Raw genomic sequence first — 14,239 nt, forward strand, 5'->3', positions numbered from 1 at the left:
ATTCTCAGGACGGTTTTCGCCTTTCGACAAAGGTGCACCACACATTATTCATTTTTAGTATCCACTGATGTACCACTGGTCATATAAACACTAAATGTTCCACTATATCCTAATATAAGGATAACAGGTGTTCCCCAAGGCATAAATTTATACCCCCACGTTCAAACATGTATGGACTTAAACGGTATCTTAAAAACATTCATAAGCCACCTACAGTATGTTAACAGATCACTCTGTCACTATTTTATGGCACAATTTCATATTTAAGGCAGTGAAACAAGTATCTGATGACGTATTGAACTACACAAAGGGCGGAAAGCTGGCAGTGGCCAGCACAAAATACGTATACTCATTTTATATCACGTACAGTTTATACAGGGTTCTTACAAATGATTGAAGCGATTTCACAGCTCTACAATAACTTTATTATTTGAGATATTTTCACAATGCTTTGCACACACATACAAAAACTCAAAAAGTTTTTTTAGGTATTCACAAATGTTCGATATGTGCCCCTTTAGTGATTCGGTAGACATCAAGCCGATAATCAAGTTCCTCCCACACTCGGCGCAGCATGTCCCCATCATTGAGTTCGAAAGCATCGTTGATGCGAGCTCGCAGTTCTGGCACGTTTCTTGGTAGAGGAGGTTTAAACACTGAATCTTTCACATAACCCCACAGAAAGAAATCGCATGGGGTTAAGTCGGGAGAGCGTGGAGGCCATGACATGAATTGCTGATCATGATCTCCACCACGACCGATCCATCGGTTTTCCAATCTCCTGTTTGAGAAATGCCGAACATCATGATGGGAGTGCGGTGGAGCACCATCCTGTTGAAAGATGAAGTCGGCGCTGTCGGTCTCCAGTTGTGGCATGACCCAATTTTCCAGCATGTCCAGATACACGTGTCCTGTAACGTTTTTTACGCAGAAGAAAAAGGGGCCGTAAACTTTAAACCGTGAGATTGCACAAAACACGTTAACTTTTGGTGAATTGCGAATTTGCTGCACGAATGCGTGAGGATTCTCTACCGCCCAGATTCGCACATTGTGTCTGTTCACTTCACCATTAAGAAAAAATGTTGCTTCGTCACTGAAAACAAGTTTCGCACTGAACGCATCCTCTTCCATGAGCTGTTGCAACAGCTATCTTCAATGATATTTTTTCGGTACTCTGAGTGCGACGTGATCGTATTTATAATCCTGAAACCACTCACAAGCGGAAATTACAAGGAAACGCAAACACAGGCTTGTATTTCACAAATATTTATTACACATATCCCCAAAAACTGTTTTACAAAATCTTTTACACAACCGGAGTTCCAATAGCTACCAATAAGGAATATTATTAACAACCTTATGCGGCCCTTACAAGAGTATATGGAATGAATCAAATTAAGTAAAGGTTCTTCCTTTTAAATAAATAACAAATAGCCCCAGACAAATATAGATGACAAGCGTAACTGCCCATAAATTTAACAGGAATTTACCGAGACTAAATCCCCATTGGTAAAACAAGCAACCGTACAGAATATTAAATAATAAATTTTAAGTAAAGAGCAAATTCCCCTACGGGAATCTTAGACCATTAAACAGATCATAGAACCACGGAACTCCACCAATTGTATAGTGACTTATTCCACTGAATCCTCTCGTGAAATCCCTTTTAGGTATAACAACAATATTTAGGCAGAAAAGAAAGTTAATGGTTTAAGTTCGACGCAACAGTGGGCATACCACAACGGATGACCCACCCTAATACTCGAGTGACCAAACTACTAGGAACAGGGGGCGCACCTTGGCGCAGCCCAAACACATTAACGAGAGCAGTCTCCAAATAATTACAAGAGAGGATACCCAACTTTTGTCAACTACTGGAGCGGGCAGTGACTGACAGGATACTACGCAATAGCGCCGAGCGTCACCAAAACGTAGCTGGCCGAGCTAACGTCGTCCGAACATATTTCAATCAAGGCGCCGACCCCTGTATTGCTCAGACTGGAACTGATTCTACCCGCCTCTCGTAGTATACTGTGACATTTAAGAAAAAAACGATGACAGACAACCAAACCAAAGATCACAACACAAACCATCTTTAAATTTAATACCCTTATGCAAGACCTGAAAAAAATTACATGGATATTTATACACTTCATACAGCTCATATTTCTTTACTCTTACAGGTAGACCCCAATAACAAGAATAAAGTCTGGGGAAGTTTAGGGCTTGCCGAACCAAGAGCATAAAAACCCATAATAGAAGACACCAAAGTTACGGCCCCTTCAAACGGAGACCACAGAATAAATCATAAGATACTCAAGTAACATTACAAGCACACTGTCTCAGCACTAAACATGGCCTGTGCACTATCGTAGAATGACTCATGCAGCCTTCACGCTACTCACACTTAGTGCTCTCGTCGCTGGAGCAGTGTTTTACACTCTTAACACCACTGCTCCACATGTACCGGAACCAAGAGTGAATTCCTTATTCCCGCCACGGCGGGGATAATCGCATACAAATCACTGTTTCCGGCTGTGAACACAAATTACGGTCAAATGGGCCACAAAGAACAAATTCAGAGAAATAGCAGATTTCCACATAGCTCACATACGCATCCAGCATCAGGTAGTACAATCAATATACACACTTGCTAGCGCGTTGGATGCCATCCCCACGAACCCGCCGCCGACACACTCCTCAAATCACAACACAGCGCCGCGAGAAGCCAACGCTCCTCCGTGACGGACACACAAGATATGCCCAAGGACGGGCAAGCAGGACCACTGGGGCCCCGAAACGAGAAAACAAGAGAGCCATAGCTGGAAGCGGCGAGCTTAAATAGTGGCCAGAAGAGAAATACCAAAGAGAAAGCGCGCATGGCAGAACGAACGGGATTACTGCCCCTACTAGATAAGAGAATCACTGGCATCGGCGACTCCCCCACGGTTCACTGAAGGAACGTCTCCAGACTCAGAGATGGTAGAGGTCGACGTCAGTAGTACAGTTGACATTTCTTGCAATTATGTTAGGAATTTCTAAGGAATGTAATCTATTCCTTCCGTCCCCGATACTGTTAAAACTTCTGAAATTCCACGCTCTGTCTCGTAAGGGTTATCCTTTCATTACGATCTTTTTCTCATGGTTATTTACCACTTGGCAGCCACCTCCGGGATATCCGAATCGCCGGCTAATGCAATTGAGAGCTCATGAGGACATTCTTTCAGTTATGGGTACGTGTCCTTGTGGGTATATATCGTGTGCCTTTAATGCAGTGGTTTCCACTGCCTGCTGCATCCTCATGCTATCTTTGTTTATTACTTCGCGTTTTAAAAGCAGTTTCCCAACCTGAGATTGGCGCCCGATCTGTCTGCTCCTACGCCTTTTTTGGCAAGTCCGTTGGCGGAACGACGGTGACTCCCTGTATCACTTAAGGCAGGGCCGGCCAGAAATTCTGCACGCGTGCGGTGCTCTTGCACATGTGCAACTTCCCGGTCACAGCGTGTACGCCGCAGCCGTCAGCGTTCATGTAGTGCATGTTTCTACGCACAGATGTCGCTCCTCTGTTACACAAAGTGCGTTATCGACACCTCGTATGTATATCACAACCTGGGCTGTATCTGTAAGATCTGTTGCTTCATCGAGCGCAACAGAGAAAGCAACAAAGTCTTTAGCCTTATTTATTAGCTGCCTGTGCAGATCGCCGGCCATAGCACTGATACTTGTCGCTGTTTGTTTGGATAGATTGATTTCTTGAAACCTGCTAACGTTCGTGGGAGACACAAGTTCTGCAGCATCAATCAGACACCGTTTCACAAACTCCCCTTCGGAAAATGGTTTCCCAGATTGTGCAATTCTTAATGCGATTTTAAAACTTGCTCGCAGTGAACATTTAGTGTGTTTGTCATTCTGGAAAATTGAAAACAGTACATTGTACAGCTTACAGTAAAACAGACATAAATGTAACACAAGAAACTAAGAGTTCAAGAAGTATCAGTTACTTTGACGTACAGTAAAATCGAGTTGATGTGTCTCATCCATTTTCTTAAGGACATTTAATTTTGCTTGCCGTTCTTTACTGCTGAGTACACTACACTCGTCTTTGTGATATGTATTGTAATGTCTTTCAATTGAAAACTTACGCTGGACGCCTATTATTCAGCGGCACAGCAAACAATTATCACCAACGGCTGCAAAAAAGAAGTGCAGTTCCCAGTCAGTTTTAAACGACTGAGAACATAGAGCTCCCGTCCTTTGCTTTTTCACAGTACTTGCCACTTCTCAGTACTTCTCTGTTAAGGTTGCGGTCACCAGGGGTAAACGAGGCTGGATATAATGCGCTCTTGCTTGTACGACAGGGAAGTGGAGCCACCGCCGTTCATTTAGGACACATGCCTAATAACAGATGTCGCTGTCGCACACGTGCGCACATGTGCAGCACTTCCGCACCTCTGCACACTGTGCAGCGTTTGGCCGGCCCTGACTTAAGGGAACCAGAAAGCGAAAATACATAAATGAAAGGAAATAACGAATATTTGTGCCGAGTTACACCCCATCTTTGCTGAACCAAAATATGTATGGTTTCAGTATGTTTCATGCATATTAACAGGAACTTAAGAGCATTTTCTAAACAACTACACGCCTCCTTCTGTCTGGTATCAATTAAGCTGTTCGTCGAGGCTACAGCAGACTTGGCCTTATTCCATTTATTCTTTAAATACAGTTTTGCAAGTTGGTCAGCTTGGTATTAAGCGAGTGTAGGAAACAGTCGAACATCGGTAGAGCGTTCTGTTTTAGTTTTATTCGTCGAGGTGATGTGAAATAGTAATTGATTTTAGGAAATAATTGTATTGGGTTGATGGTTACATCTTATTCCGCGCAAATCGTAAATATGTAAAGGAAAAGGAAGTTTAACAGCAGGAATAAATTTAAAGGTAACAGAGGATCCTCTCAAACGATGTGTCTATCGGGCCTCTAATCGCGGTGTAAATATGACAGGGGGAATGTATAAACTGGTGATGAATATTGGCCCTGGCCTACTAATGTCAATAGCAGTTGTTATGAAACATATCTACAGATATTGTGAACCAACTAACAAACAGACACACAAAAACTAACAATGAAAGTTTCAGTAACTGTGTGTGGGAATGCTTTCCTAAAACAGTGTTCGTGGGCCCCAAGCCCCTTAAAATCTGGTGACATGGATGCAGTGTTGTTTCAATGATGGGTCAGCAAGCATGCTGGAAGTTTTGTGATATGGGCAGCTAATGTGGGGTGAATATGAAGAATGCTGTCATTTGACCAGCTGAGGGTGCGGGAGACTGAGGAAAGTACCCTACAAGTCACAAATGTGGCCGCTGTTCAAATGAGGGCGACGAGACGTAAGGGTACAGAAACCCGCAACGGTGACAGCTATGGGCTTGGAAATGTTTGAACTTTGAAATCACTTTGAAATATTGTAAACGAATTAAAACGCATTTTCCCGAAAGCATGAAATTCTTAGCTTTAGGTGCAATTTTCTCTGATACCAAGACATCTATATTAATGAAACTTGGTACATCATTTTCGTTAAAATGTACAAGAATTACGGCAATCAATTAAAAGGTTTTGACAAAGATTTTAATTTCTTTTTAAATGTCAATTTTTCAATTCACGTACCTGTTTTGAAATTTATACTGTGATAACAAGGGTACTGTTGTATCACTAATGCACTTTGAAGGAAATGTGACAAATTACGCATTTTTCAAGTTTAGTTTGAATTGAAAAAGGAGGTTTTGAGGAAAGCATATCAACGATAGTATGATCAACCGTAGGACATTCCCTAACGATTGGGTCCACTTAAGTTTCCGTCCACCATTGCTGGTGATTTTTATTCAATATTTCAGCATTGGATGGGATCTAACCCTGGACCCAGGACTTTTATAAACAGTCAAAGATGCTACACTTAGACTACAGTAGCCTGTTCTCACACCTTCAGGCAAAAGAAGACATTCTCATACAAAATCTTAAGTAGACACATTTAATAAGTGCCAGTTACAAAAGATTCGTTCTATGACAGAAGGACCACGCATTCAGTTTGGAATAGTGGTCATTTTTAATATTCTTCTCAGTGAAGTAAAACTCTGGTGAATTTTGTAGATCACACACATTGCTATAACGAGCGAAAAAGCAAAGTATATACTACGTTCACTTATTCAGCGGGATGATTTTTTAATGAACGCTTTATTACGGTTTCATTTTCGATATGCCTCTCCACTATTTTTTATGCTGAATAAATAGTCGCTTATTAATTTGTCTCCACTGAGCTGTGTTCACTGTGGTCTCTTCTTCTTTTTTTTTTTTTTTTTTCTTTCGATCTGGGACTTATTTCTGAGTCTGAGACTGATATAACATTTCACCCCCAAGTATGTTGCTCATAGAAATTAAGTGCCTCAAGACGAAGCCATAGAGCTTAGAAGTCGATCATAAAGATAGCTGAGTAAAGACAAAGTTATAAGTGAATAAACTTTATTCTGCATAGTAAAATATTTAACAGCTGAGAAATCTGAGCCTCTCCTGGCATACCGAATGCTCTGATCACTTAGGGAACTGCAGCCGAGTAATGTCCTTGGCAACGTTCGATGTTTTGACATGTGAACACCCATTTATTATCAAAGAACAATGAAAATGAGAAATCTCTGTGCATTGCAACACTCGATGGGCGGGTTACGTCAACCAGAAACAGAGGACGGTGTATGGATAGGGACAGCACTACTGTTTACAATTATTGACATCACATAACCAAAGATACCCAACGCCAGAAGTTGTCGACAGTGATATAGTAATTAATGGGCCGTGAGAAAGTCCGCTAAAATTGTCCCTGTCTTGTTCTGAGTACGGATATTGCAGGATTCCAGGCAGAATTTAAGCATAAACCTCCACCTTTATAAGGGCAGTTGCTAGTTTAGTCTCAACAGATTCCTTAATAACAGAGTCCGAGTTACTAACTGCACTACCCAGTGTGTTGCCTTAGTGAATGGGGCGGCGGCAATAAGGTTCCTCCACAGTCCAGCTGGTATGACCTATGGATGGAATGCCATCCGCCTTTTGCAAACTAATAGCTTCCCTTACGGTTTTTATTTGGGCCAGAATGTATGGTGGTCGAAAAACGCATTTCATGCCATATGCTCTCACAATCCTGTTAAAAATACTACTTAGGTCTGGTAAGAAATCTGTGGACTTAAGCGTTGCACAGTTATTTTCATTGCTCATCCGATTCACGACTGTTCGACAGCACGACGAGCGCCCGATTTGCTCCCACTATACACATTTTAGCTACTTCAGTTGACAAACTTCCAAGATTTGGGACGCCATGCGTTCTATGGGCCCAGGTGTGAAGTACTTCTTCACTTTGGGCCGGATGGTGCTGACTAGCAACTTGAAGATATAGATCCGTGTGAGTCCGCTTTATTGATCCGTGTCAGCTGGCTTTCTGTAAAATGCACGTCCCAATATGCAGTCATCCTTCTTCCGGACCAATATATCAAGAAAGGAAAATCCGGCTGTTCGTTTCCGTCCCTCAAACTGGAGCAATTATTTGGATGGATAGTATGCCGGCTGCAATCCTACAGAATTCAGAGCAGGTTCCTCGAAATATTCCATAAAAGAATTGGCCACAATACATGACGAAGTGATCCCAATGCAACTCCTTTCATAGAATCGGACATCGATTAATAAGTAAGTCGAAGGCTGGGGGCTGGGGCTGGTTTAGGGAAGGAGACCAGACAGCGTGATCATCGGTCTCATCGGATTAGGGAAGGATTGGGAAGGAAGTCGACCGTGCCCTTTCAGAGGAACCATCCCGGCATTTGCCTGAAGTGATTTAGGGAAATCACGGAAAACCTAAATCAGGATGGCCGGACGCGGGATTGAACCGTCGTCCTCCCGAATGCGAGTCCAGTGTCTAACCACTGCGCCACCCCGCTCGGTTAAGTCGAAGGTTTCGACAGAGATACGCTACTGAAGAGAGAGACAGTGTCAGAACTTATTAAAATACTAGGCTCTTGATGCAGTAATTAGTCACTGTGAAATCACACCTACCGATTACTGTCCGCAGCTCGTGGTCGTGCGGTAGCGTTCTCGCTTCCCACACCCGGGTTCCCGGGTTCGATTCCCGGCGGGGTCAGGGATTTTCTCAGCCTCGTGATGACTGGGTGTTGTGTGATGTCCTTAGGTTAGTTAGGTTTAAGTAGTTCTAAGTTCTAGGGGACTGATGACCATAGATGTTAAGTTCCATAGTGCTCAGAGCCATTTGAACCATTTGAACTACCGATTACTAAGAGCTAGACCTAGAGGAAGATGGAACAAAGAAAGATACGAGCTCCACAAATTGGGTAAGTGCTGACATACGGATGTAGCATTCGGTGTATGTGCGTCATTTGTGTAAAAATGAAATGATCGTATGGCATTTATTGGCCGGGATATCTCCTTCCGCGTTCGGCCGCCGTAGTGAAAGTCTTTTTAGTTGACGTCGCTTCGGCGACTTGCGTATCAGTAATGATGAAAATGATGATGTAGGACACACAACACCCAGTCCCTTGCCTGGAATTTTTTTTATCTCATTTTGTTCGTTAATGTTCGTTGTATATGTTCGGGTCGGACGTCCCATGATGCTAGTTCAAGGTCACCGTTGATCCATTAACTCAGAACACTCTGACCGAAAACGGTGAGCTACCGTGCCGGCTAGGTATCGAACCCGGGCACCCTTACGTGGTAGGCGGTAAAGCTACCGCTGTGCTAAGGAGGCAGACCGTCATTTGTGTAAGAGCTGCAGATACTCGAAGAAGTTCTGTACCATCATACCTTCCCACCCCCCTCCTCCCACCTGACCTTCAGTTACGATCTGTACCACGTTGGTCTTATGCAACATCGGCGTCTGAGTGTCTAGAAGATAAAGACCTCAACAATGTCCTGTTCAGTTTCTCTGTTACTAAACCTGTAGGCGGCATATAAATCTTCTGCAAGCCCGAGAGTATGTGAGCCAGTTTTAAACACGTTCACGTAAAATGTGACAGGCTATCAGCCACCTGAACAGCGCCCCGATGGTAACAGAAAGGACGTCTGTCGAACAACAGCCTCTTGTTTGGCAGCACTGTCTCTGTCTGGGCAGTGGCCTTACTGTACATACGACCTTTTTATACTGAAGAGTCAAAGAAACTGATACACCTGCCTAATATCGCGTAGGGCCCCCGCGAGCAGCAGAAGTGCTGCAACACGACGTGGCATGGACGCGACTAATGTCTGAAGTACTGCTGGAGGGAATTGACACCACAATTCCTGCAGGCTGTCCATAAATTCCTAAAAGTACGAGGGGATCTCTTCTGAACAACACGTTGCAAGGCACACCAGATATACTCAATAATTTTCATGTCTGGGGAGTATAGTGGGCAGCGGAATTGTGTAAATTCAGAAGAGTGTTCCTGGAGCCACTCTGTAGCAATTCTGGACGTGTGGTGTATCATTGTCCTGCTGCAATTGCCCAAGTCCGTTGGAATGTACAATGGATACGAAACGATGCCGGTGATTTTTCTGGAGACTAGAAATCTACTCTGTAGGAATCAGCATGGGTTTCGAAAAAGACGGTCATGTGAAACCCAGCTCGCGCTATTCGTCCACGAGACTCAGAGGGCCATAGACACGGGTTCACAGGTAGATGCCGTGTTTCTTGACTTCCGCAAGGCGTTCGATACAGTTCCCCACAGTCGTTTATTGAACAAAGTAAGAGCATATGGACTATCAGACCAATTGTGTGATTGGATTGAGGAGTTCCTAGATAACAGGACGCAGCATGTTATTCTCAATGGAGAGAAGTCTTCCGAAGTAAGAGTAATTTCAGGTGTGCCGCAGGGGAGTGTCATAGGACCGTTACTATTCACAATATACATAAATGACCTGGTGGATGACATCGGCAGTTCACTGAGGCTTTTTGCAGATGATGCTGTGGTGTATCGAGAGGTTGTAACAATGGAAAATTGTACTGAAATGCAGGAGGATCTGCAGTGAATTGACGCATGGTGCAGGGAATGGCAACTGAATCTCAATGTAGACAAGTGTAATGTGCTGCGAATACACAGAAAGATAGATCCTTTATCATTTAGCTACAAAATAGCAGGTCAGCAACTGGAAGCAGTTAATACCATAAATTATCTGGGAGTACGCATTAGTAGTGATTTAAAATGGAATGATCATATAATGTTGATTGTCGGTAAATCAGATGCCAGACTGAGATTCATTGGAAGAATCCTAAGGAAATGCAATCCGAAAACAAAGGAAGTAGGGTACAGTACGCTTGTTCGCCCACTGCTTGAATACTGCTCAGCAGTGTGGGATCCGTACCAGATAGGGTTGATAGAAGAGATAGAGAAGATCCAACGGAGAGCAGCGCGCTTCGTTACAGGATCATTTAGTAATCGCGAAAGCGTTACGGAGATGATAGATAAACTCCAGTGGAAGACTCTGCAGGAGAGACGCTCAGTAGCTCGGTACGGGCTTTTGTCAAAGTTTCGAGAACATACCTTCACCGAAGAGTCAAGCAGTATATTGCTCCCTCCTACGTATATCTCGCGAAGAGACCATGAGGATAAAATCAGAGAGATTAGAGCCCACACAGAGGCATACCGACAATCCTTCTTTCCACGAACAATACGAGACTGGAATAGAAGGGAGAACCGATAGAGGTACTGAAGGTACCCTCCGCCACACACCGTCAGGTGGCTTGCGGAGTATGGATGTAGATGTAGATGTAGATGTAGATTAGACGTACGTGTCAGCTGTGAAGGTCGTACCTAGACGTATCACGGGTCCAGTATCACTCCAGCCGCACACGCCCCACAGCATTCCAGAGCTCCACCAGCTTGAACTGTCCCCTACTGCAGGGTCCATGGATTTATGAAGTTGTCTCCATACCAGTACGCGTCCATCAGCCCGATACAATTTGAAACGATAGTCGCCCGACCAGGAAAAATCAGTGAGTGCTTCACCATGTTAAAGAAAGGAAATTACGTAAAGCACTGTACTGTGGTCCAAGATCTTTAATAAATATTTTCTTCTAGCAAAACCAACTGCTCTCATTCTCTAAATTACCAAACTGGTACGAAAATAAACGAAAAAATCATGCAAATTTGCCTGTCATGTTTCAAACTAATACCAATAAATCTCATTTGTGTCCGTGTAAATTGGACTGTGGTGTTTTTGAGTGAAGTCGGGCAATGTTCCTGTTTGTTTTAATGGAATTATCAATGACAGTAGGTAATACCCAGGTTGAAATGGTACGCTGAATTCTGGAGGAGTAAACATATTCCAGTAAAGTGATCAGACTTAGAAATCCATCCTGAAAGTAATTAAATAGCTACAAAGGTTTTGATTATTGACTTATGAGTTGTTAAGTTTAATCTTGTCTCGAGCGCCAAACGACTTGCAGCCCTTATTTATATTGATTACGTAATGTTACAGAGCGGAAAGTTGATCAAGGTCCTCCAGTACACGTTTCCTACTAAATCCGCGGACCAGGACGCCGTGTAATCGGTCTCGTTGCCACGAGAACGTGGATCCTCGCCGGAAGCGCGAGTATGATTTCACTCGAAACCACTGGAAGTTCGAGAACGGATGAAAGAAACGCTTCACTGTATAAGGTGAGGTAAAAAAACTACTGTGAATGTTTATTTTTAGAACAACTGCTGACGCTACAACCATTTGATATAATTTATCCGATAGCCTCATCCGTTGAGACAGATGCGTCAAGTTGTAACGCGTTCTGACTTACCAGTCAGCATCCAGAGATAGCTAGAGTGAGGTTGTATCTATCGTGTCTGTTGCGCATCATGGATTTCGAACAACGCATGAACTAAATTCAGTGTCAAGTTACAAAGAAAGTGCCAAAAATCTCATAAAATGTTGAAATTGGACCATGGCGATAACGCTGTAACTCTGAAGATTATTTACAAGTGGTATGAGAGATTTAAAACGGGAAATGAATCGGCAAAAGACGAGTAACATGCAGGATGTGCATTAACATAAAAAACAGATGAAAATTCGAAGAAATAGCAAAAACCGTTCAAATACGCTAATAACTATTTGAAACCTTGCCGAATAACTTGGCACCTAGTACGGGTCTGAGCAAAGCATTTTAACCGATAACTTGCAAATGAGATGAGTGATTGCAAAATTTGTTCCTCGACTTTTGAATAAGAAACAGAAGGAATAAATTCGGAGAAATAGCAAAAACCGTTCAAACACACGAATAACTATTTGAGACCTTTCCGAATAACTTGGCACCTAGTACGGGTCTGAGTAAAGCATTTTACCAAAAAAATGGTTCAAATGGCTCTGAGCACTATGGGACTCAACATCTTAGGTCATAAGTCCCCTAGAACCTAGAACTACTTAAACCTAACTAACCTAAGGACATCACACACACCCATGCCCGAGGCAGGATTCGAACCTGCGACCGTAGCAGTCATGCGGTTCCGGACTGCAGCGCCAGCACCGCTAGACCACCGCGGCCGGCAAGCATTTTAACAGATGACTTGCAAATGAGACGAGTGACTGCAAAATTTGTTCCTCGACTTTTGAATGAAAAACAGAAGGAATATCGTGTGACGGTTTTCGCGGAGTTGAAGGATCGTCTCCATTCCGATCCGGAATTAATGTCGAAAATTGTAGCTGGATATGGAACTGGGGTCTATATGTATGACCCTCAGAAGAAAATCCAGAGTTTTCATTGGATCTGCTAGGCCTAAAAAGGCATCTCAGTCCGAACCGAATGTGAAAGTCATGCTCATTGCATTTTTCGATATTGAGGGCAGAATACGATGAAAACTCGTTCCAAGGGCCACAGTTGTAAACACCAATTTTTGCAAGGCCGTATTGCAATGTCTGCGGAATGGTGTATGAAGATGGAGGCCAGAATATTGGGCCAATGCCTTCCTTCTTCCGCCCGCAACGAATTCCTGTTCTGTGCCAACCTCTCCTCTGAGTGGCATTTACAACCTACGTCCTCAAAAACCTTTTCCTCGAATTAAAGTCTATGTTTGAGACTAGTAGACATCTTGTGACCAGGAATGCAATTTTTGCTGTGCTAGTCTTCTTCTGATGTCCTCCATGCTCCGTCAACCATTGGTAAGCCGCGCGGGGTAGCCGCGCGGGTACAGGACGCCTTGTCACGGTTTCCGCTGCTCCTTCCGTCGGAGGTTCGAGTCCTTCCTCGGGAATGGGTGTGTGTGATGTCCTTAGCATAAGTTAGTTAGGTTAAGTAGTGTGTAATCCTAGGGACCGATGACCTCAGCAGTTTGGTTCCATAGGGATTTACCACAGATTTCCACACGTCATTGGTGATTTTGCTGCCTAGGTATCAGAATTTTCTGCAGCGTTCTGGACAGAGAACTCAGAAAGAGACTCATAAAATATCTTGTATGGAGTGTTCTTCTATATGGCGCTGAAACATGGACTATGAGGAAAAAAGGCTTTTGAGATCTGGACATGGTGGAGGATGGAAAGAATAGGTTGGATGGACAGAGTAAAAAATGAAGAGATACTGAGAAGAGTTGGAGAGAAACGAGAGTTACTATATGTAATAAAGAGAAGAAAAAGAATTTGGATTGGGCATATATTAAGAAAGAATGACGGACTGATAAAAACAGTTTTAGAAGGTTATTTAGATTGGTAAACGAAGCGAGGAAAGAAGAGATTCCAGATACTGGATGACATGATGGACGGTACAACATACAGCAGCCTTAAGAAGGAGGCAATGGATCGCAGAAAATGGAGAGGCAAAGGACCTGCTAATACAGCAGATAACTGATGACGTATCAGAATTCCTTAACTTCATCTACCTCGTAACCATCAAATGGTTCAAATGGCTCTGAGCACCATGGGACTTAACAGCTATGGTCATCAGTCCCCTAGAACTCAGAACTACATAAACCTAACTAACCTAAGGACATCACAAAACACCCAGTCATCACGAGGCAGAGAAAATCCCTGACCCCGCCGGGAATCGAACCCGGGAACTCGGGCGCGGGAAGCAAGAACGCTACCGCACGACCACGAGCTGCGGACTCGTAACCATCAATCCTGCTGTTAAGTTTCTCGCTATTCTCAATTCTGCTACTTCTCATTACTTTCGTCTTTCTTCAGTTTACTTTCAGTACATATTCGGTACTCTTCAGATTGTCCATTCCATTCAGCAGATTCTGCATTCCTT

This window comes from Schistocerca cancellata, chromosome 9 (assembly GCF_023864275.1).
Source record: "Schistocerca cancellata isolate TAMUIC-IGC-003103 chromosome 9, iqSchCanc2.1, whole genome shotgun sequence".
NCBI classification, from domain to species: Eukaryota; Metazoa; Arthropoda; class Insecta; order Orthoptera; family Acrididae; genus Schistocerca; species Schistocerca cancellata.